General features: G+C 39.6%; 1 protein-coding gene across 1 annotated transcript in view; it reads right to left on the bottom strand.

Annotated features, from left to right (window-relative positions):
* LOC309380333 (uncharacterized protein) overlaps positions 1-23,029 on the bottom strand; it is a gene marked incomplete at its 5' end in the record, with an annotated part of 87,763 nt that overhangs the window by 6,630 nt on the left and 58,104 nt on the right. Inside the window, 5 exons of the mRNA XM_081930230.1 lie at positions 2,615-2,775; positions 4,010-4,119; positions 5,057-5,306; positions 11,178-11,331; positions 20,817-20,942. The remainder of the gene's footprint in view (positions 1-2,614; positions 2,776-4,009; positions 4,120-5,056; positions 5,307-11,177; positions 11,332-20,816; positions 20,943-23,029) is intronic.

The following is a 23,029-nucleotide window of genomic DNA, read 5'->3' as shown; positions in this document are numbered from 1 at the left end:
TTATGTGCTAATTACAGACCCCAAATCATCTCTATCCAGATTTGCAATTAAAACTGAAATATTTTCATATAATACAATTCCAGAGTTCGTAACAACATCAATGAGATGTACCAGTTATTATTTGCTTAGTACAGTCAAACATTTTCTGTTTTCCAAAACCATTGTTTCACTTTTTCTGTCCTTGGGCTTGCTGTTTTTACAGCTGGGAGTGGTTAGGATTTAGTGGCGATGTAATTTTGAAGGGCAAAAAAAACAAGAACGAAATATTCTTACATGGCAATTCACATGTGGTAGAAATCAGTAGAAACCAATGATAACCAGAAGATGCACAGATTATTATTTTTTTAAAAATCCTCACATAGCATTGACTTCTTAATATAATATTGCGGGCTGTTTTTTAAAAAATAAAATCCACATATTTTTAGAAGTATGGGCTGACAGTAAAGAAGAGCTAGAATGCAAATTTAGGGAGAATGTTGAATAATTCAGTAGCTTGTTATGTGATTAGATCTGATTGGTTCCCTACTAAGATATTGCCCATAAAAATGATTTCCCATGGTAGCATTGGTCTCAGGATAGGAAGAGGATGGGGGGTTTATGATGTCCATTAAATGGGAGAACAAGGCTTACTTGAGCTAATAATATCATGGTTGCACAGAGTGATTGATGGTCTTTAAAAAGGCCCAGATTGGTTTCATCTTTCTTCAGATTTTATCACTGACTTGTTCTTAGTCATGTGCAATCACTAAGGCCAAGAGAGGTAACAAGTGTTTGATGTATGATACTTGCGCCACTTTTGTCAGAACTGCATTTATTCTTACACTGTACTCCTATAGAGAGAGATTCCACAGAAGATGGAAACATGAATCTGGACACAGGTGGAGGTGGTCAACGTCCCCCAAAATTGATCAAACATTAACAACTTTTTTCTCCTTTCAGTGCAGCTGCTTTTGATATAAATTAAATGAACTGAGTTTATGAAGCCATCTATATGTACCTCTTTTCAGCCTACTTAGGCCTCTTTGAAAGAGCTTATCAGATTCCGTTCATTCCTATCTTTTGCAATTTGCAAAGGAGCACCAAATCCCCTTTATGGTGTTGTTGTTGTTTTTAAAGAGTGAACTATAACATGGACAGAATTTAATTTATCTGGCAGAGACATGTAGGCAAGCATGTTTATCAGCATCTCATATACTACACCTCCAGATGGATATCTTAATCTGTTACTGGAAACATTATTATCAGCAACGCATTCATGGTAGACGGTGTATGCATGAACCACAAAATGTTGGGTGGGGGCTCTGATGGAAAGCGAGGGAGTGTGAGAAAGAGTCCTAAAAGGTTCACAAAATAGCTTTGTGCTATGTGAATAGCTTTCATTCTGAGATCCTTCTGTCATCCCTCTTTGTTCTACTGAGAAGACAAAGTGCCAAACCAATAGAATGTCAGATATCTGTGACTTGGTTTGACCCAGTTTCAGTCTTGCATCCTGGCATGTTCATGCATGTGTTATCATAGACGCACATGCAACATTTGGTACGATACATATGTGCACATGGACAAAGTGTGTGTCCACATTAATTGGCACATAGGTCCCCTCCCTCGTGTTGATTTTATCCCATGAAGAGTTGAATGGCTTTCTGTTTTGACAATTTGAACACTGACTCAAGATTGTTTAGCAAAATCAAGAGCAGTTCTTGGCAATTAATTTCTGCAGTCAATAGTATTCTCAAACTGGGCAACTCCCCTTGGAACTGGGAGCCACAACAGAAAAAGCCTGTGCAAGGGAAAGAGCAAGACAATTCATTAGACAATTCTGCAGCAGCTCAAAGTGGCGGGGGGATGTCAGCCCCTGCTCCTGTGCTTCAATACTAATGAGAGTCATTGCATATTCATAACCCTAAATACAGTCAGCTTCTTATAAAAACTTTTGTCATTGAGGCTTCATGGCAAGAGCAAAGCATTGCACTCTTCGTGTCCTGGCACTTCCGCCAAGAGAGTGCAAGAGCAAGATTGATTGTTTTGCAACGCAGCTTGACAGGGAACTAAGAGATACTGCCCCAAGGGTCCTGAAACTAAGCTTAGTTTGATTACAAGGCTCCAAGTAATCAAAGAAACAAAAGAGGGGGGGAGAGGATTTTTTTTTTTAAGATAAAGGAAGGCTCTAAAGATATAGCTTTCCTTATTGAGTGTTCAGAGTAATTATCTGCTAGCAGTTTAAAACAGTTCATATCAATTTTTATCACAGAGAAAGAAGAGCAGTGATCTCCAGCAAACTTGTTCCCATGTTGTAGGAACACCGCAGCATGTCTTAATAGATACAAATCTCTAAAACCATATGAAGCTTCCCGTCAATATCAATAGCAAAGATTAGGGAACTCAACCTGTCAGATATTAAAATCACTTCTGCCAAGCGCTGGGCTGCCCAGAATTCATTCACTCTTTGCAGGTTGCTTTTCCTTTGTTGTCAATGTCTTCCTTCTGTGTGGCGCATCCTTATTAATATATTTATTAAATTTGCTTACCTGTCTTCCAATAAAATCCTGAGGGTACACACAAGCATGCATACACGCACACACACACACACCATTGCTAACCTCTGACCCCACAATACCTGTCTGGCGGGGTAGCTATCAGCATCCCCTGGAGTCAAAGAAGGAAAGCGCCTCTTTCAGCACCCACTTTGAAAAAAGGCCTTGAGCATTTTCTCACTCATAATGATGTCTTCAGCTGGAATGCCAGCACATTTCCACATCTCCTTGACAGGCGAACAGACTAGAAGATATACATAAAATTAAAATAGAATGGAATGGAATGTTAAAAGAAAGGTTTGCACTTCTGATTACATTCAGGCTTGTTGTAATTTTGTATTTAAAAAAGGCAGTTTCCAAATGGATCTGCTAATACATGCAAAAACTCTCTGTTGCTCAATAAAATGTCATAAAATATTAGTGGGAGGGGGATCTGAAATGTTAAACATCTTAGTCATATTTATACAGACTCAAAAAATAGAGGAATCCTGTAGTTATGATTGATTGAGGTAACTGATTAGCCGCAGATATTATAAGTGTTGAGACTAAATTATCAGCCGTATCAGTCTGATTGCAGTAAAACATGAAAACATTGACTTTTGTCTAGTTAGAGAAATTTATTTTTCCCTGAATGACAATCCTTTAAGTAGAAACCAGGCAGTCTGCCAGCTCTCCATGTCATACACTGAAGTTTGCAAAGGCAGGCTGTATTTTCAGCTGTTTGTCTGAGTGCTCAGGACTTTTACAGTTTCACAATAAACGTATCTCTGCAGATGCTGCTTCAAGCTTCCTTAAAAGCTGTGTGAAGGACAGTCTCTGCACATTTGGGATAAATGAAATTATAAATTGAATGGTAACGATAGCCTACATGGAGTTAAGTCTTTGGTGAAATATTTCTTTTAAAAGAAACAGTAAGCCACTTTAGAGCACAGCTTCCGGTGGAAGCTCAATTAATATGTTTAACAAGATTGAAGTAAATGTCCACCGTAACTGTCAGCAGTGTGGCAGCTTTCAAAAACAGCTTTTGCTCCCATAATTTTCTTTTAAGATCAGCCACCATCACTTCCTGCCACATGAGGAGTATAAAACCCAGGACCTGACCCAAATATGTTTAAAATATAACTTGCCAAAATATGATCTGCCCAGCATTGAACTTGGAGGTCCCTGAAACTTCCTCCTTTAAAAAGTATGACCAGGGTGTGGTGTAGTGGTTAAGAGCGGTAGTCTCATAATCTGGGGAACCAGGTTCGCGTCTCCACTCCTCCACATGTAGCTGCTGGGTGACCTTGGGCCAGTCACACTTCATTGAAATCTCTCAGCCTCACTCACCTCACAGAGTGTTTGTTGTGGGGGAGGAAGGGAAAGGAGAATGTTAGTCGCTTTGAGACTCCTGAAGAGGAGTGAAAGGCGGGATATCAAATCCAAACTCTTCTTCTTCTTCTTCTTCTTCTGAATCTGATTATCTCTTGAATACTCACTCTTACTGCAAGATACAGATGGAGTGGGTCTCTCTCTCTCTCTCTCTCTCTCTCTCTCTCTCTCTCTCTCTCTCTCTCTCATGCCCCTGGTTGGCACATAGTGAAGACATCTGGTTATTTCCCCCCAAAGTCATGATTTGGTAGTAGAAGGGTTTGTTTTGATTAAAAAATTTTAGCAATATCAACTTTAGCTGCAAATTTATGGAATGCTTGTAGATCACAGGTAGTATTCCCTTTATTACAATAAGTTTAAAAAACCCTACTGACAAAATGTCTAGTGTTAAAACTTTGTATCTTATTAGTAAATTTAGGCGCAGGGGAATGTGGTATAACCATATGAATTAATGCGTGATTAAAGCTACCCACCTAAAATAAAAGGAATCCAATATGAATCATATTTTCTGTTCTGACTAATGTAAAGGAAAATACTTGGTTTGGTTCAAGACCATGTTCAGTTGCAAGCTTTTTCTCTGAATTCCACAAGGGGATTCATGACATTATTAATGAAAGCAGTCTGAAACACAGGAGGTTTCTAGACAAGTAATATCGGTCTCACTTAAAGCCACAAAAGAGGAAACCCAAAGGGAGGTCAGAATGCCAGGATGGCATGCTGCCTTCAACTTCTGTTGTTGTGTCTGTTTTCCTAAAAACTTATTAGAGGTTGTGGTTTTTTTAAAAAAAAAACCCAATCCTGTTCTTTAAAAGCTGAGGACGATTTCCTAAATTGTATATTAATAACAGTCTTTCATCTCATCAATGTTTTGTTAACCATAAATGGAAATCTAAAAGTGCAAATTAGTATTGGAAAGGAAAAGTTGGAAAGCCATACTGGCTACCAGAAAAGATATGTTAGGATGCCATATAGCTTTGGAACCTAAGGTGCTCCTACTTTGTTATGTAAAAGGCATTTTCTCAGAAAATGATCTAGAAGTGATAACTGGTGCTAAGCTCTTAGCTATGACAGCTAAATGGAACTTCTGTGTTCGGAGGCAATATGTCTCGAAATAACCACCACTAAGATTCAGACAAAAAAAGTGAGAGTGGTACCTTCATATCCTGCTTTTGGGTTTCCAAGAAATTTCTGGTTGGCCACCATGATGAGCAGGATGCTGCTGGACTAAATGGTCCTTTGGTTTTGATCTAGAAGGGCTCTTCTCTGTTTATGATGAATCAATGAGAATCTTCTTTTGCAGTTATTTAATTTTTATCACAGTATTCCAAATCCAGAATTCCTTTCCAGAAGAAATAATCTTCTGCCCATTCTAGCTAGCACTCTCTCATCTTCTCCCTCCTCTCCCTAAGGTGAATAAGGAAAGAGAATAAACAAGCAGGTGACATCAGTTCTAAATTCAAGAGAAAGACTGATGGTTCAAAACATAGCAACCATCGTGTGGTCTTGGGCTAGGGATTTTGGGGGGTTGTTGTTTCAAAGAGATGCTCATTACATGGAAAAGCCCAGGCATAGCAGTTAATGATTTTGTCCTTAGGAGTGGATATAACCACTTCCTTTGAAAAAAAAAAACCTAACATTTTGAAAACTGATTTTTGTTCTTGTACTCAAGTAGCTTATGGTTCCAACTAGAAAAAGTCAGTTTTTCTAAGCCTCAAACACACAGCCTGTATAAATATGTAAATGCCAGCTAAATTAAATTTGTTTATGATCTAATTTGCAACACTTCCTATACTGAGATACATTGTGTCATATTTATATAAGAATCTACCAAATGTTCAATATTTATATAAGAATCAGTGGATTAAAACAGCATGATTGTGTACATATATCTATCTGTTTTGCAATGGGTTCAACAGGCAGGCACACATGGCCGGCTCAAGTCATTTTTCTGCCCCCATTCCATATAAGAACTAAACAAACTACATGGGTAATTGAATGATACCAGGAATTAAATGGTGCCAGCCTTGGTGCTGGCATAGTTTATTTCCCTCCTGGTTTTTTTCCAATGGGGGAGGAGGAATAATAATGAGAAAAGGATGGAAAAGCACACAATTACTTGTCCACCCTCACTTCCACCCTGACAGCAAGAGCCTGACAGAGTTTTGGAGGAGGCTGTTTAACCCCCAGTTCCGACCTCGCCCCAAAAGCTGTAATATATTGCATGATTTCCATTTTTGTATGTGTGCCATACACTTAGGTTTCTCCCTCTGAAAATGCTGGTGAACATTTTCGGATATTAACCTGGAGAAAAAAATCAGGAGATTATGTAGGCCACATCTGCATGTTTTGCATAGCATGGATATTCCACACTGTCAGTTCAGGGGATGTTCAGTGTTCTGGGTATTCAAAGCTAGCAACAAAGGCTTCTGATGAAGTCACAGAAGCATGATCCCTGCTTAGACAACATATCCCTGTTGACCCAACATTGACAGGGAGAGCAGAATTGCACGTGCTCTCCTCCCCATGCATACTCAGCACAACTTGAGTTGTGTACAAGTCTGTCCGTGTACAAGTTGTATGCATGTTGACTCTATTCAAAAGTGATGGTAAATGCACTAAGGGGCAGCCCCCATAAGCACAATTCAGTTCTGCCCCACTAAACAATGTTTGAACTGGGCTATTGATGTGTGAATAATTTAAATGTGTTAAAGAAGGAGAATGCTTCAAGAGAAACTGGACTTCTAATATACACTATGGCCAGTGCTTTTTTTTTCTGGGGGAATGCAGGGGGGGTGTATACCGCTAAACATTTTGTGAATCTAAGTTTGGTCTCATTGAGAGGGCAGTATTTCAATATGAGTAGGAAAATAAGGGTACCCCTAAACATTTTTTTAGAAATAAAGCACTGACCACTGCCAATTATTATTGTCTATCTGACTATACATATATCTGGAAAGAGGTTGGGAAGCTCTCACTTTCCCCAGGTATGAAAACAATTGTCAGAACTGGCTCCTATGACAGATGTGCAGACTAACTATACTATTTCAAATACACTGGGATATTTTTGTCTGAACAGAGCTGGATACAATACGCCTCAGATCTGCAAATTGTTCATAAACTCTCCAGTAATATCATCCCATGGATAGCAAGTACTTGTGCTTGCTTATGGAGAAACACAACCAAAATAAACCAACATAGACTCTTTATGAGGTGCTGAGCCTTCCTCCCCATAAAGGTTGTATACATTAAATGCACAAATGTCCAACAACCGTAATAGTAGAAGGGAGGGAAATCAGTTTTGCTTTTCTACTTCTTTTTCACTTACTTGGTATTAACTTAATGGTATGTGACACTCCTATCAGTGCAGCGCAATAAAAATGAAATGGTGCCCAATGTGCATAGACACCATGAAAATCTCAATGACAACAGCGACAACAAAAATTATATGTCCTCTTTCCTTTCCTTTCCTTTGCTCTTTGTATTTACTTGAGAATATGAGGGTTGGCTCTCAGCACACCACAATAAAAGTAAAACTGGTGGTCAAAGTGCCAAGAAAGAAAGGCAAATAAAACCCTACTGTTTTGCATCATGCAAGGAGATGCAATTCTGATCACAGAATATCACTTATGAGAAGTGAGAACAGCTAAAATCTTCACTGCTAGTTATTTTAAAACCACTATTGAAGCATTAAAAACCAGTTTTTAAAAGAGGGTTTTCATATACTACACTCTTATTGTGTTTATACTTTTAACAAAATGAATGTTTTTACTTAAATGTTTACAGCGAAATTTCTCATAAAAATAAAATATACAATCATTTTATAGGATAATAGGCAAGCAGACATCTGCATGCAACATTTCCCTCATTAGATGTTATCATGTTAGCTTATTTTTATGACGTTGCCGCAAAATACAATGTGCTGATTTGTAACCTCCTTAAAATATATGTTTTGAAATCTTTAAACTGTGTTTGGGGGGATTGTTTCATTGTTTTACAATGAGAGGTAAGAATCCTGAGGATTAATTATACCAAGACCATCATGTGAACCAAAAGTTCTCAGATCCCAGCTGCAATTTCAAAAGTGCAATAAGAGCCGCAATTATATTAAGTATACATGTGTAGATGTGAGAACTATTGGTCCAATATAGGCTTACATAGATAGCAACAGCTGCAATCAGATGCAGATTCAAGTATGCTTGCTCCCAATGGGCAGAAGACCATTTAACTGGACTGTGGCCAATGTATGCAAATAGCCCTCCTTTTTATTCAAATCATTGTACAAAGCATATATGCCATCAGTTCTACAGTCCTTCAACATGCTGGGCAAGCACCATGAATTGACATCAATAGCATGTTTGAAACGGTGCAATGGGGTGAGGTACTAGGCATCACTTGCAGTGCTGCTCATACCTGAAGTTTGTATTACTTCTGTGTGCCCCAACATTCCTGTAGCAGGGGCGGAAATGACCACAGAGGTGGATTTAGGGGAGCACAACCGGTTCGGCTGCACTGGGCATGGAGCCTTGAGGGTGTCACAACTGTACTTTAGAATGGAGCATGAGAGGTGGGGGCACTAAATTTTGGCATTGCACAGGGCACTACTGAATTTTGAGACCCCCAAGGACTGCCACTGATAACCAGGAGAGCAAGGAAGTTATTAGCAAATTTTAGATTTAGCATCTACAGATTGCACGTCACATGCTTCCAGTGTGCCAAATCAAAGTGTCTCAATTGTTTTCCTAACAGAACTATTGTTGCTGGTGATGCAAAAAAGGAAATCGCTTATCAATGACTCTTGAAAGGTGCCCCAAAACAGCAGCATGACACGTGCTACTAACATTAGGAAAATCTAGCTCTAGAGATTAGTTCTACCTGCTGGAAATTATTTAGCTAAACCTGATGCTTTCCTTTGAGTTTTCCATGCAAAAAGAGTGATAAATGGGATCCGTTAACTCTTTCAGACATGTTTCTCATAACGAAGGCGACGGGAATACAAAACTGACATTTGAATTTGAATTAAGGCCTTCTACAAATCTACAAATCTATGATTCTAGCACACACTTACCAGATCATCTGAAATTGGGCTAGAGTCCTATATCATGCTGTGTTGGTGACACAGCTTTTTGGCATTCTTCTGCTGGATGCAACTCCAGGACTAGCACTATCCCAGCAACAATGATTAATACTGCTATTGTTGCAAATTGTTCTGTAGCAGAATTCCCAACCAAACCCAGCAGTGTTCCACAAGAATAATTAAGAGTACAATGCGGATGCAAGGGGAGACGTGTCAAGTGTCAAGACTCACCAACAGCATTTCTACACAACATTCTCACAGACATTTGGCTACCATAATGACACTAAGTCCACTGCAATCTTGAATTTCATGCTTTCTTTCTAGCAAATGCCATAGAGTGTATGGTGCAATGGCCACACTGCCATATTTGCCAGGCACGAGAAACAGATTTGCACATGTATATCCAAATCATATTTACATGATCAGCCTGCTCCAAGAGCACCGTCCAGTGGATTTCTTGATCCAGGAATGAAAGGAAGATCCAGCTTTACAAAGTATGATTTGGATAAGGTAGTCAAGTCTTGCGGTTTATTGTCTATTTGGTCACATAATGTCATGCTTCCTACAACTACTCTTGGAAATTGTTAAATGTTGGTTGCACTACCATATAAACTTTCATGGCAGTATTCCCGCTGAACTTAGGAAACCTATTTCCAATAATTATGCATAGGACTGGGCTGCAAGTTACCAATATTAATTCTAAAACACACTGAACATTAAGGGAGTAATTAAAGATCAGGTAATCATTAACAAAATTGGATTGGAATTAATATGAGCAAAAATTCAAGGAGTTGTCCATGAGTATAACCATCATTGTGCAATGCAAACATCTGTATTTGCAGTACTGACATACCATAAATCAAAGTGTTAGAAGAGTTACTGATCAGCATGAAAGAATTCCCATTAAAGCTACATATGTTGCTGGAATGCTGTCAAACCACTCTCAAAATGCATGGCAACATACCAGATTGTTAGGCCAGAGATGTCTTAAAAACCTGTCTCTGAACTGGACAATCTGCATGAAGTCCTGGTTCAGAAAGTACTTTTCTGCTTTATTGGCTATGATTCAGAGTGGAATGAATCCCTCAAGCCACCATTTCTTTCATCTGGGTTTGGTCAAACTATTACACTTCTAAGCTCCAGGTGCCAAAATATGAATATATATCTGAGAAATTCCTTCTTTTTTCTCTGCAAAACTTTAAATCCAGCAACAAAGGAATTTAATGGGGAAGTTACTTTCTTTCTGAAGAGAATTCCACCCCAGCTTTCTGCAGCTCTGCTGTTTGGATAAAAATGATTGGAAATCATCACTCCAGTCATTTAAATAATCTGTTAAAAAGCTATTAGGTTTCCCTAATGCCTAGTCATTTTTAAATGGCTCTCAATTTGATTCATGAACAATACACGGCCAGTACATGATTCATGTGACCAATCACTTAGCAAAAATGCAATTTTTATTAAGAGCCTCTTCAGGAAACTGATATCATATGGGGATGAAATCCATTGCATCTTGTAGCATTTCAACACAATTTTTCAAATGGTTATGCCTCGAGGGTCAACTTTTCATGAACCAAAGTTGGCAGAAAAGTTAGAATTGGTAGAGAAGATCAAGGAGCCCAAAGGAGAGGGAAGATGTGGCGCAGATAATTGTGAAAATTGTGCTCCAGTTCAAGTGCAATTGAAGCTTTGTAAAGACATTGAGCTATCAGTGCATCTCAAATTTTATTGTAATCAGAGCTCATTGCGCAGTCATTAGAGGTGTGTACACATGTAAATGGCAGTGGCTACTTAGTTATGAATACATGGAAACGTTCAATGAGACAAATGCATTCTAGCCCTGCTATTGAGACAGCATGTGTTCGCTTAATCAATATGATAAATAGGAGTTGCTAGATTGACCATGTACTCATATCAATTACATAAAAGTACATATTTGCAAATATGTGCAAAGGTGTGAAATTAGCTTGAATTGACCTTAGGGATTCAGGGAACACAAGACAACTGGGAGCTAAACTGGTTAAGAGAATGAGCTGTGGTGGCCCTGATTCAAATCTCATCTCTTCAATAAGCTTTCTGGCTGGTCACAGGCAAGCAAGGACACACCTAGGGGTTGATTGGGTTGCCCCCTGCCAAGGGTGCAGGCCTGTGGTGGCACAAAAATCACACCTCTCCACTTTGGCTCGGAGTGGCTAGGAACCCACCTTTCCATCTGCGCACTCCCTGAGCTGCTCCTCTGCTGTTCTGGGCAGCCAGGCGAAGGGACAGGGGAGGAAATACATCTCCTTTTCAAGGGTACAGTGGATGGAGAGTGCTGATACAGCTGCTTGCCAAGGATGCAAGGGAGCCTAGGTACACCTTTATTAAGATAAGCCATATTAGTCAACTCCCAGTACATATCTAACATAAGAATAAAAGGTACATGTCTAAACTGTTGGAAGGATAGCTAAATTAATGTTTGTGAAACTCCAAACACTTCAGGACAGTGCTATATGAAAACTTTATTACTAAAATGTTGGGATGGGTACATCTGCACAGTGGCGTAGCGTGGGTTGTCAGCACCCGAGGCAAGGCAAGTAATTTTTGCCCCCTAACCCATGGATTTGTGCCCCCTAACCCATGGATTTGCACCCCCTAACCCTAACCCCCAGATGTTGCGCCCGGTGCGGCTGGCCCTCCCTGCACCCCCCACACTACGCCACTGCATCTGCACAAAGTTTTAGCGGACCAAAGTTTACCCAACAACTGCTGCCTCTGTGTTCTGAGTGCTAGATTGAAATTGATCTCAGGCACCTGGTGCTTAATTCAAAGTGGAGTTTCCTCTTGCAGCACCCTGGAATAAGCATCTGTGGGGGTTGGGAATGGTTCTTCTCCACATTTCACAAAACAATCATGGAGATTTGTTAGTTACTTTTCAAAATCACTAATATGGTTAAAGAAACGTTGCATATTTAAGGATTACAGCTAAGGCATAAGAGATATTGAATCATGCAATTCAGTGTGTTAGATCTGCTTATAGAAACATTTTAATTTATCTTAAAGCATTTAAGATTCTAAGTAAAGGTTTATGATGCTTCATTATAAAATGTAAAAGTGATATGGAAAACAATGCACTAAAATCCTAAACATGTTAGGGATAAATCCTTCTAAGTTCCATGGGGCGTACTCCCTTCTGTTCACTTCCCTTACCTAGAAGTAAGCCCCATTTAACTCAATAAGGCTTATTTCTGAGTAGACATGTATAGGATTGTGGCTGTTAATGCAGTTATGGCAACAGTCCTAAGAATATTTACCTGAAAATGTCTCATTGTGTTTAGATGGATGCTATGTAAACATACTTGGGGTGGGAATGTGTGTTGTGCCATCCCTCATACAGAACAGAAAGCAACACAAAGCAATATTAAGTAGAAGTGATCTCTTGAAATTTCTTGGTTCAGTAGAATTCATTTTATGCACTTTAAGAGGCTACTAAGCAAAAGTTTAATCACGTCATGTAAACTCATATTTTGAGGAAATCAGTATTTGCCCTTCACAGAAACTATTACATAAAAGTCAATTCTATACCAAAATGCTTGGTCACTTGAAAAAATGCAACATGCTTAGCAACCTGATCAATGGTTCATTTAGACTTTTTACATTGTGAATACCCCAGTTACTGACTTAGTAAAGAATGATTCATAGTCCATAAATGTTAAGCACTCAAACATGCATACAAAAGACTTGGATATTATCATAGACTCTTTCTTGGTAAATGATACTGGTGTTATTGTTCAGTTAATCGGTCCCATAATATGTTAAACAATGTACCAAGATACATACAATATCTTACAAGGTAATCCTCTTTGGAATCCACAGTTCAGCTAATAAGTATTCCTCTCTCTAATCTCTCTAATCCTTAGTTGATATAGGTCAGGAAAACATTAAAACTAAGCTTCATTTGATTAAACTAAGTGTGGATTTCTTGTTAATTCTTTCTGCATTTTTTTGTTATTTTATTTTGAGAACAATGTCAAAGTTTGGGATTTTTAACTTCCATTCATTTCAATGGGAAAGACTGAAGCTGTAATCCTATACCTACTTCCCTGCAACACCATCTTCAGTTACATATGCATAAACCCCCAGGTTTCAAAGGAACACGGCATCAATTTATAAGGATTTTCCATCTGCATAACAGCAATAGTTGTTAAACTTCTGCATGCAATCTGGTTTGGGACAAGTTATTTGAAGGACCACCTGCAACTACAACCTTAGGCTCTGTTCACAGGCCTGCCAGCAAGATCAATTAGATAGATGGGCACAAGTCCTTTTTTTTTTTTTGGTGGTGTCCCTCTGCTTGTGGAAGCCCCTCCCAAATTTGGGAGGAGCTCCATGTTGTGCTCCACCAGTGCAAGCATTTCTGTTTGCCCATTAGAACAATCTTCCCTCTCCTCCCCACATGTACGGTTCTGGTAGGTTGCCATATTTCAAAAAGTAAAACCCTAAGTTGATTGACTTGCCTTCGATCCAGGGACAAAGTGCCAACTTTCGGGGATGTGTGGCTGGGAGTTGTCTTTCTTTCTTTCTTTCTTTCTTTCTTTCTTTCTTTCTTTCTTTCTTTCTTTCTTTCTTTCTTTCCTTCTTTCTTTCTCTCTCTCTCTCTCTCTCTCTCTCTCTCTCTCTCTCTGGAAAGAGTGCAGGGGGATGAGATGGGAAGAACCTCATTGCATTAATGGAAGACATTGTGTGGGTTTCTGCTAGTGACACCAGTTACCTGAATCTGGCCCACAGTACTCTCCAGATGTTTTGGACCAGGGATTTGTTTCAGCCAGAACTCAGTTCCAGAACCTGTCAGGTGGGCGCCATTGCCATTATAAGAGAAAGAAGGAGGCATTCATGGTGAGTTCAGGTGGGTGCCTCTTTTTCTAGAAAAATAACACTGTTTTGAACTATAGCACCCATCAGCTCCTGCAAGCATGGCCAAAGGTCACGAAGGGTGGAAGCTGTAGTCACCAACATCTGGAGGGCAGCATATTGGCTACCCCTGCTAGAAACTATTTCAGACAACTGTTTTAGTGAGTGGCGCTGTGGGTTAAACCACTGAGCCTCTTGGGCTTGCCGATCAGAAGGTCGGCGGTTCGAATCCCCGTGATGGGGTGAGCTCCCGTTGCTCGGTCCCTGCTCCTGCCAACCTAGCAGGTCGAAAGCATGCAGTGCAAGTAGATAAATAGGTACCGCTCTAGCAGGAAGGTAAACGCTGTTTCCGTGCACTGCTCTGGTTCGACAGAAGCAACTTAGTCATGCTGGCCACATGACCTGGAAGCTGTACGTCGGCTCCCTCGGCCAATAAAGCAAGATGAGCACGCAACCCCAGAGTTGGTCACGACTGGACCTAATGGTCAGGGGTCCCTTTACCTTTATATAATGTTTTAAATCATGTAGGAGAGTCACCCTTGGAGAACATGACCTGAGAGGTAGCATATATATCTTGGAAATAAATGAATATAATGCGGTTATTGTGGATATGTGTGCATCTTCCAAAAAGAAGGTGCTGGGTGTGTTTCTCTACTTGATTGGGGTTCAATTTACTGCTTCGCTGCTTGGACAATTTCACATGCCTTAGGCTGTTTGAACTCATTTATATGAGCAGACATAGTCAGTATAAATATGAACGTGAACATCTTCTATCTCACACAGTCATGCATTTCCATAGTAAGATAGAGCTTTATATTTGGAATAGTCTTTGTTTAAAGCCTTCTGACTTTATTTTATTTCTTTCTCCCCTGCTTCAAAAAGGGGAAAAAAGGAGGGGGGAAGCCCAGTTATAATGGAAGCTTCAATTTATGCTTTATGAACAATGCCAGCATCATCATTTTAATGTTGTCCATATGGGCTTCTAATAATAGATAAGAGACTACACTTGTATTGTATGTCTTAGAGACATTTAAAATCTTGATAGGGAAAGGCTGATTTCATTGGCCCCACAGTTAAAGGAAAGCAGACCCTAATTAAAAGAATTCTGTTCTGAATTAACTAGTTTGACATGTGCTAATTGACAGTTCCTGTGAAATGGTTCTAATTAAAGTCAATATGTCTTTTTCAATTAAAAGGAAATTAAGAATATACTAATATACATTAACAACTTAATCTGCCTTCAATATCCCATATATCAGCAGCCTTAATGTTATTGGAGAGCCATCTGACATATATCTTCCACTGTTTGGTTGCAAAGTCTTATTACTCCAAAAGAACACCAACCATATATGAATCCCCTTCCACAAGGAGAAAGCTGGATTTTGCTCTCATTTTTGAAGACCCAAAGTGCAAGGATGATTGAAGGTAAAACCACGTTTCTTGACAGTTAAGGTAAGGAGGTATTCTTATTATGCTGCAAACTTTGGTTACAAAAGTTATTCTAGGAAAACCTTCTGACATTGCTCCTACTACTAATCAGAAGGCTGGCCTATTTTCAAGATTTGACCCAAGTATAAAATAAATTCTTATGAGACATGTGCCCAAGAAATCTGACTTTTCCCCATTATATTCTTTTTATCAGCTTGAAAGGAGATGCTCTCAATAAATACTTTTTGATTTATATAAAAATAAAAAATATGATTGCTTGGTAGGTAAAGGGAGAATTCAATATTGAGCAAGTGGAACATCACTCATGCAGCAAGATTTCACTTTCCCTCTCTCTTATAGCCCCTGTGTACCCCAAAAATCTGCTCTAGTGGGTCACCCAACTCTCCAGAACAGATTTTGATGGCTGCAGAGTGAAGGAGAAGAAGGCAACATCCTGATGTCTATAGGTGGTAAATTTTACTCAGAGTATACCCATTGAAATTAATGAGCATGACTAATTTAGGTCTATTACTTTCAACCGGTGAGTAAAACTTTGTTGAATACCACCCCACATGTCTGGATTCAGCCCAATGTGCTGGAAGCTGCCCCTTTACTATATGCGATGATAAGGAAGTGCTGTTTATCAACCACAATATTAAATCAAATATATATTCTCAATACTTTAATGCTAACAGCTGTGCTGATTGATAATATTCCTTTGCCCTTTCTTCAATACCAGCACTGATACATTTAAGCAGCTGCAATATATGGTAGACTATTAAAATTCAAATGATTTCCTTACATAAAATATATGGTCTAACTTTGTTTTCTGTCTGTTTCAATTGTTTACAACGAACATAATTAATTATGTTAATTTTGGAGTCACTATTCCCTTCTAAACAGCGTACAGTTTAATTGAATGTGGAAAACTGCCTTATACTGAGTCAAACTACTAATCTATCTAGCTCAGTACAGTGGTACCTCAGGTTACATACGCTTCAGGTTACATATGCTTCGGGTTACAGACTCCGCTAACCCAGAAATAGTGCTTCAGGTTAAGAACTTTGCTTCAGGATGAGAACAGAAATTGTGCTCCAGCAGCGCAGCAGCAGCAGGATGCCCCATTAACTAAAGTGGTGCTTCAGGTTAAGAACAGTTTCAGGTTAAGAATGGACCTCCGGAACGAATTCAGTACTTAACCCGAGGGATTCTTCTTTACCAGCCATGTAGCCAGTTGTCCTTATGGAGATGGGCAACCACATTTCTAGATGGGGCATTTGGGGGGGGAGGTGAATTGTGCCAACCAATTCCTCCACTACTGCCCTACATCACTGCTGGAGAAGATGTGAGGGCCAGGCCAAGGGAAGGGAAGGGAAAAATATGTTTCCGCCCCCCCCCCCTGCCCCAAACATAGCTGGCAATGCCAAGGATTGAACTTGAGGCCTTCTGCATGGAAAACACATGTTCTGCCACTCTCTCCCTTTTTTAAAATAAGAACTTTGGTATAAGTTCTTATCCTAAAAGACATGAAGAGAATCCATGGCCACATTCATACCATAGATTTGAAGCACTGTGATACCACTTAAAACAGTCGAGGCTTTGCCCAAAGTATCCAGGAAGCTGTAGTTTGTTAAAGGTTATGAGAGTTGTTGGAAGACCTCTAGTCCCCTTACAGTTCCCAAAGTTCCCTGCAAATTTGTAAACAGTTCTGGAAAATGTACCTTTGGGAGGGGGGGTGTCTTCTAACATCAGGTGTACATTGCTTCAGGCATCAGTGGTATGAGTGCACTGGAGCCAGAGGAAATGTGTACACAGCCCGAAAAAAGGCCATACGGGTCCTCCATCAGCATGAGACCTCCTGGGCAAGGTGGCCAGGAGACTGCCTGTGCCACCACTACTTTGCCACAGTGACTAGAATTTTTGGCCCTCCCTCTAAGAATGAGGCAGGGTGGAGGAGGAAAGCCCTGCAGTAGCATCATATGGGCAGCAACAAGAGCTTGAGGAGTGGTCCAGCAGAGAGACCACAAATTTACTACTACGTCTGCCCATTGCTTGAGACCATTTTTTCATTTTGCCCTGTGACTGGACTGGCCCTGGAGCAGAGTGGGAGGAAGCACATGGCTGAGGTTTGCTCATGTAGCCCTAAGCCAGGGTTCAGCATTACATCTGAAGTGGACCAATGCATCAAGATGGTGTCCTATGCTTATAGCTCAGTCCTTTGGATGTATACGGGGAAGAGCTTCCAGGCTATTACTGATAACCCCTCTTTACTTCCAGCAGATCCAATGTTTTCCCTAAGAATAACTTCTGCACCACATTCTTACTCACAATTCACAGGAAGCAAACTCCAAAACAGAAGCAAGTAGGAACAGGGGCGAAATCATTCGTGTATCCCCTGCTTATATAAACCACCTCCAAATGAAGTTGTTGATTCAAGCTAACAAATCTGGATCACAGCCTCAGGACCATGTAAACAGACAACTTGAAGATTATAGCAAGCACATTTCTGAAGGTAAATGCATAAATCTAAAGGCGTCATATAGAGGCCTGGTTTAAACAATCATGTCTTAATAAGAACAAACCAAGGGCTGCCATATTACCACAATGTCAAAGGCGGAATTGGTGTCCTGGGGGAAGTTCTGAAAGGTAACGCTTTGTCTCACCAACTTTTGGTTTTTCCTTTAAAAAGCTCAACAATTTCGGGGTGTCCTGGTTTTTACTTTTTGAAATATGGCAACCCTAACAAACCAAGATCTTAAATCTACTTCAAACCATGGTTTAAAAGCCTGGCTTGCTTTGAACCTGGTAACCTTGGTTCAAATAAAATGGGAAATTGTAGTTAATTAAACACTTCCGGTTTAATTGTTTCACACTGTGGGGAGAGGCAAGAGGGGCCTTTGCAAACGCAACGGATTTGTACATATTTCAGCTTATTAAAATGAGATATATTCAAAAAGCAGCTATAGGATCCAAACCAGGATGATTAAAGTTCAATAACATGTGCATTGTTAATATCAGCATTACCAAGTGATTTATTTATTTGTTTTGCCTTTTGAAATAAACTTCATTTGACATGGATTTTTTCCCCTAACTGTACTACAGTAAATATGTGTTTTTATTAAGTCGCTAGATTAGCAAGATTTTTATGGTGAGAACAGGGCAAGTGAGAACTGCAGCAAAATATTGCAGTGCATCCTCGTTCCTAAAAGCATCTGAAATGTCCAGGGAAACCCGGGGTCTTTGACAGCCTATATTGGAAGTGTTGTTTTTTTGGCAATTTGCATTTAAAAATAGGTTAAAAACATAATTTTCTTTGGAGATTTTGCTGGGGAAAAACAAGTCGTCGTCCCCCGCTGCTGCCAAAAATAAAAATAAAAATAAAAGTTCAACAACTTGCCTGAATTTTCACTTTTTGAAATATGGGAATCCTACCTCCAAGCAATACTTGTTTTCCCACCACCACCTCACAATTCCATTTTTCATCTTCCAACCATTGCTCTACATTGTGCAGCTACTGAGTTTGTCCAGTACTCATTAGACTATTATTATGATTTATTGAATTTATATGCTGCCCTATATCCGGAGGATTGCCCCCTCAGATTTGTTTAGCAATGACTTATGTTTGTTTTTATTTCCCAGTTCATTAGACTTCAATTCCCATCATCCTTGACAAATTGGCCCACACTGGCTGAGGCTGATGGGAGACGTAGTCCAGCATTACCTGGGGTCCCAAGGTTGGGAAAGTCTGCCTTAAAAGAACAATTTGCGCATTGGCAATAATTCAACTGCACCATTTTGCTCCTCTTTCTATGGCTACTGATTATCATAACCCTTCTACAAAATTAAAGTGGGAGAGTGCAGACAAGAATACAGACATTCTGTCCTGCCTTTCCATTATGTAACGCTCAAGGTGGCTTACAGAAAATTAATATTTTTTAAAAAGCTGTAAAAATGAAATCAAATAAGCACTTTTTAAAAAAGGTACAATTGGCATGTTTTTTAGGCTGCTTCCCAGTCCCAAAGCCCCTCATCCAAACCTCTGGAGAACAGCTCCCTGGAGAGACAGCACACCCTTAGACTAGGAAGTACATGCATGCCACTTTCCTCTTTCTGACTAGACAATACATTATTGCTGCTATATAAACAGAGGAAGTGTGATGATTTATTATTATGACCCAGTTCTTACGTTTCTCTGATTTTCATGGCTTTAAATCAGAAAGAGTTTTAAACTGGAACTATTTTTAACTGCCTTTGTAAGTGAAATTGTTTTTAAATGTTTGTATTATTTTATATATGGAATTGTTTTTAATTGTTTTTAGACTTCTTTTATGGCTATAACTCTTTTTTATATTTTTTTATTTTAAGATTGTAATATGTTAGCGTTGCAACCCACACTAGGACCCTGTTGTGCAGGGAGGTAAGAAGCAGAAATAAATAAATACATAAAAATCCAATTTCATGATGACACACTGGTTTTATTACATACACCACTCTGATTGGTTTTTCTTGATTTGTGGTGTATAAAATAAATAAGCAAACAAAACAGGCATGCAGGTTGAAATCATGGTCACCTTAGGCAGTACACCTTTCTTTAAATTAAAGTCATTTCAGCTAAATATCTTGAAATTCCATATACAGTTTGATGGTGCAAGGCTATTCGTGAAGGGTCGGGTGCTTTAAAGCTATTTAGAAGAAAGGCAGTTTCTGGCTTTCTGGTGATCTCTAAATGGTGCAAAGGTTGGGATTTCCTCTTCAGCTTGCACACACGTGTGCAAGGCTTGGCTCTCCAGTTCTTGGCTTGTTCTGGTTTTAATCTCATTGTTGGCAGATGGCAAATGGGAATGTTTTGTGGCTTGTAGGCTTTGGACGTCGCTGATGCAACCATGATCGCTCGCACAGATGCACCAGAGAAGAGCCATCTCAGTCCTTATACAATTTCCAGATTCCAGCTATCTTTGCCTTTATACAAATAATTAACCCGGCATCCTTTCTGTTTATATCCCAACTAGCAAAAGCAGAATTGTTTGTGTGAGGAAGAAACTGCTGTGTTGGCAAGGCGAGGCAAGCACATCCTAAAAAACGCTCCAGTCCAAGGAAAATTTTTCTTGGCAGTGGGTCTGTTCAAGTAATCAGCATGTGGGACATGGTATGCCATGGCCCAGGCAAGACCCCCTGTTACTAAAGCCTGTTTCTGCTCAAGTATCTGTCCCCCATCTCTCCTCCTCCCTCCCCCCACACCAGTCACATTTGCCTGCTCTTGAGTTCTGTGAAATAACTATACATCCTCTCTTAATATATACATTCTGGAAACTGTTTTCACTGCTAAAACAGAACAGATAAACATATTTTCAATATTTATTTGTTCAGCAGATAGAAAACAAAGTAATATGGGGTGGTTTTAATATCTTATTGGCTTTGCTATCCCAAGATCTTGGCCTCCGGCAGCCTTTCTTTACACACCAGGCACTGTGCTTCCCCTTCCCCTCCCCACCCCCTTTGTTTGGTTTTAATTGAATATTTCATACCTTAGGTCAGCTGATTCTGGCCCCTGTTTGTTTTCCACATTCCAATGTGTGTTGCAGCATCAATTTTTAATTATTGTGGTTGTTATGATGAACATGAAACGCCATTCATGTTGCTCTCCTCGTTGCCTGGGAAAAGAAAGGAAAACTCCTTTTAGTATCAATGGCTGTATCAGACTGACTGCTTTTACCATGTGTTCTTACCAGCTTTATTTTTTATTAAAGTTCCAAGCTCCTGTTTCTTAATTTTCTAGAACCTTCTGAAGTTTTCCAAACTATGTGTAAAAAATAAGACCCAGGCTGTTTCCAGACTGTTGTTATTTTGCAGATGGGATTCAGCGGCAAACCAGCAAATGGAAAGTGCACAGTGAAAATGGATTTGGAACTCTTGCACAGCTCACCAATGGATTTTTTGCAGTAAAGAAAGTGATGGGCAAAAGGCACCAGATAGTGTGGGGTAGTAACAACTGCTTAAGGAAGTTGTATAACCTCCTGGCAAACAAATCAGAAGAAAAGCTCACTAAACAAGTGATGTTGTATAATGCCCCACATAATTAGTGTATACAAATCGGGATACATCACCAATCAATTACCACAGATAAGGCTTTATCACCTCAAAGGGAACCTCAAACACAGTACTTAATGGAGCTACAAGCTTCTGTAGGCTGAGATATCAGCTGAGACATCACACAAGGTTGTGTGAATATCAGCTCTACATTTTTGGCCTTTTTTGATGTGGCAGCTCTAGCTGTCAATGAAAGAGCTTCAGTGTGACATCATCATGCAACTTGGTCATTCACTGGTCATACTGGGCATACTGGGCAAAGGGCAAAAAACATGGTGAAGCATCAGCTCACTTTGATGGAGTTGGTATATGCAGGTTTCCTCAACCTTGACCCTCCAGAAGTTTTTGGCCTACAACTCCCATGATCCCTAGCTAGTAGGACCAGTTGTCAGGGATGATGGGAATTGTAGTCTCAAAGCATCTGGAGGGCCGAGGTTGAGGAAGCCTGGTATAATGGTATAAGTAATTGCTCACAAGTAGAAGCAAAGGCTTCACAGGTTGAGTTTTGATGTCTAATATAAATTTGAGTTTTGAATTGCAGTGTAATTTTACTGAGAAGCATCTGATAGACAGAAAATAGATACCATTTATGCAGGATTTTCACATACCTTCTAAAATGTTTTTCAGCCTAATGACTGTATAGAAAGACATATAGATGCATCACACTGCAGATATGCTTTTCCAGCCAGGCATGTGAGAGAATTTGCAATAAATGAGGCTGATTTTCAGAGAATAAATCTCTAAGAGGGGGGAGGATACATTGTACATTGTGCTTTCTGAAATGTAGGAGCCTGCCCTTGATATATGGAAATAATTGAATAAGTGGACATTTAAAAATTCATATAGGCTTTTATTTTATTTTTTCCACGTAAATATATTCAGTAGAATAGTTACAATTCACTGGGTTGAAAAAGTCTTTTCTTTGATGAGGAGTGTCGCTATGCAACTCCGAATGAGTGTGTTTTGAAGGTTTAATGGTGTAAAATGACACAAATGTTTCAAGACTGGCTATGCTTTAGTACACAAGAGTGTGCTATGAGGATAACAGGAACACTGAAGCCACAAATTGCTGGGAATGAAGCATCATTCTCTTTAAGTTTGTGTGTGACAGGGAATCCTCTCAGCACTTTCATCAATGCAAATGCAATTAAAACATTGCCTGCCCACAATAAACGGGGAGGTGTTCTTTATTTTCAGCGAGCTGACAACCTTTTACTTAGCAAGTGTGCAGGTTTGGAAGGAAGTTGGGGATAAAACGTTCCTCCAGAGGAGGAAAACCTTTGCTCTTTCCATGGTCTTTGCCACATGTGTCTTCAGGCTCTACAAGGATCTCCAGTTACTGTGGAATTTTAAAGTTTGTTCATTATATACTTATTTATTTACTGTACTTATCACCCTGCTCTTCCCACTGGAGCTCAGGGAGTCTAAGAACAATGTTTAAACCGAAAGAAATGTATTTAAGACAGTAATTAGGAATCATCAATGAATCAACAACGATACAGTTGACCGTAGGCCATTTCTTTTGCAAGATGTGGCAAACCACCAAAAGCCTAGATAAATAAAAACATTTTTAGGTTGCCATCTAAATGTCATTGTTTGGGGTGGCAATCAAATCTCCGTCCAAAAGGAATTCATAGACCAGTGGACAGGG

This window comes from Podarcis melisellensis (assembly GCF_964234715.1).
Source record: "Podarcis melisellensis genome assembly, chromosome: 11".
Lineage (NCBI taxonomy): Eukaryota > Metazoa > Chordata > Lepidosauria > Squamata > Lacertidae > Podarcis > Podarcis melisellensis.
Note: the sequence above shows the minus strand (reverse complement) of the source record. Positions and strands in the feature narration are given on the sequence as shown.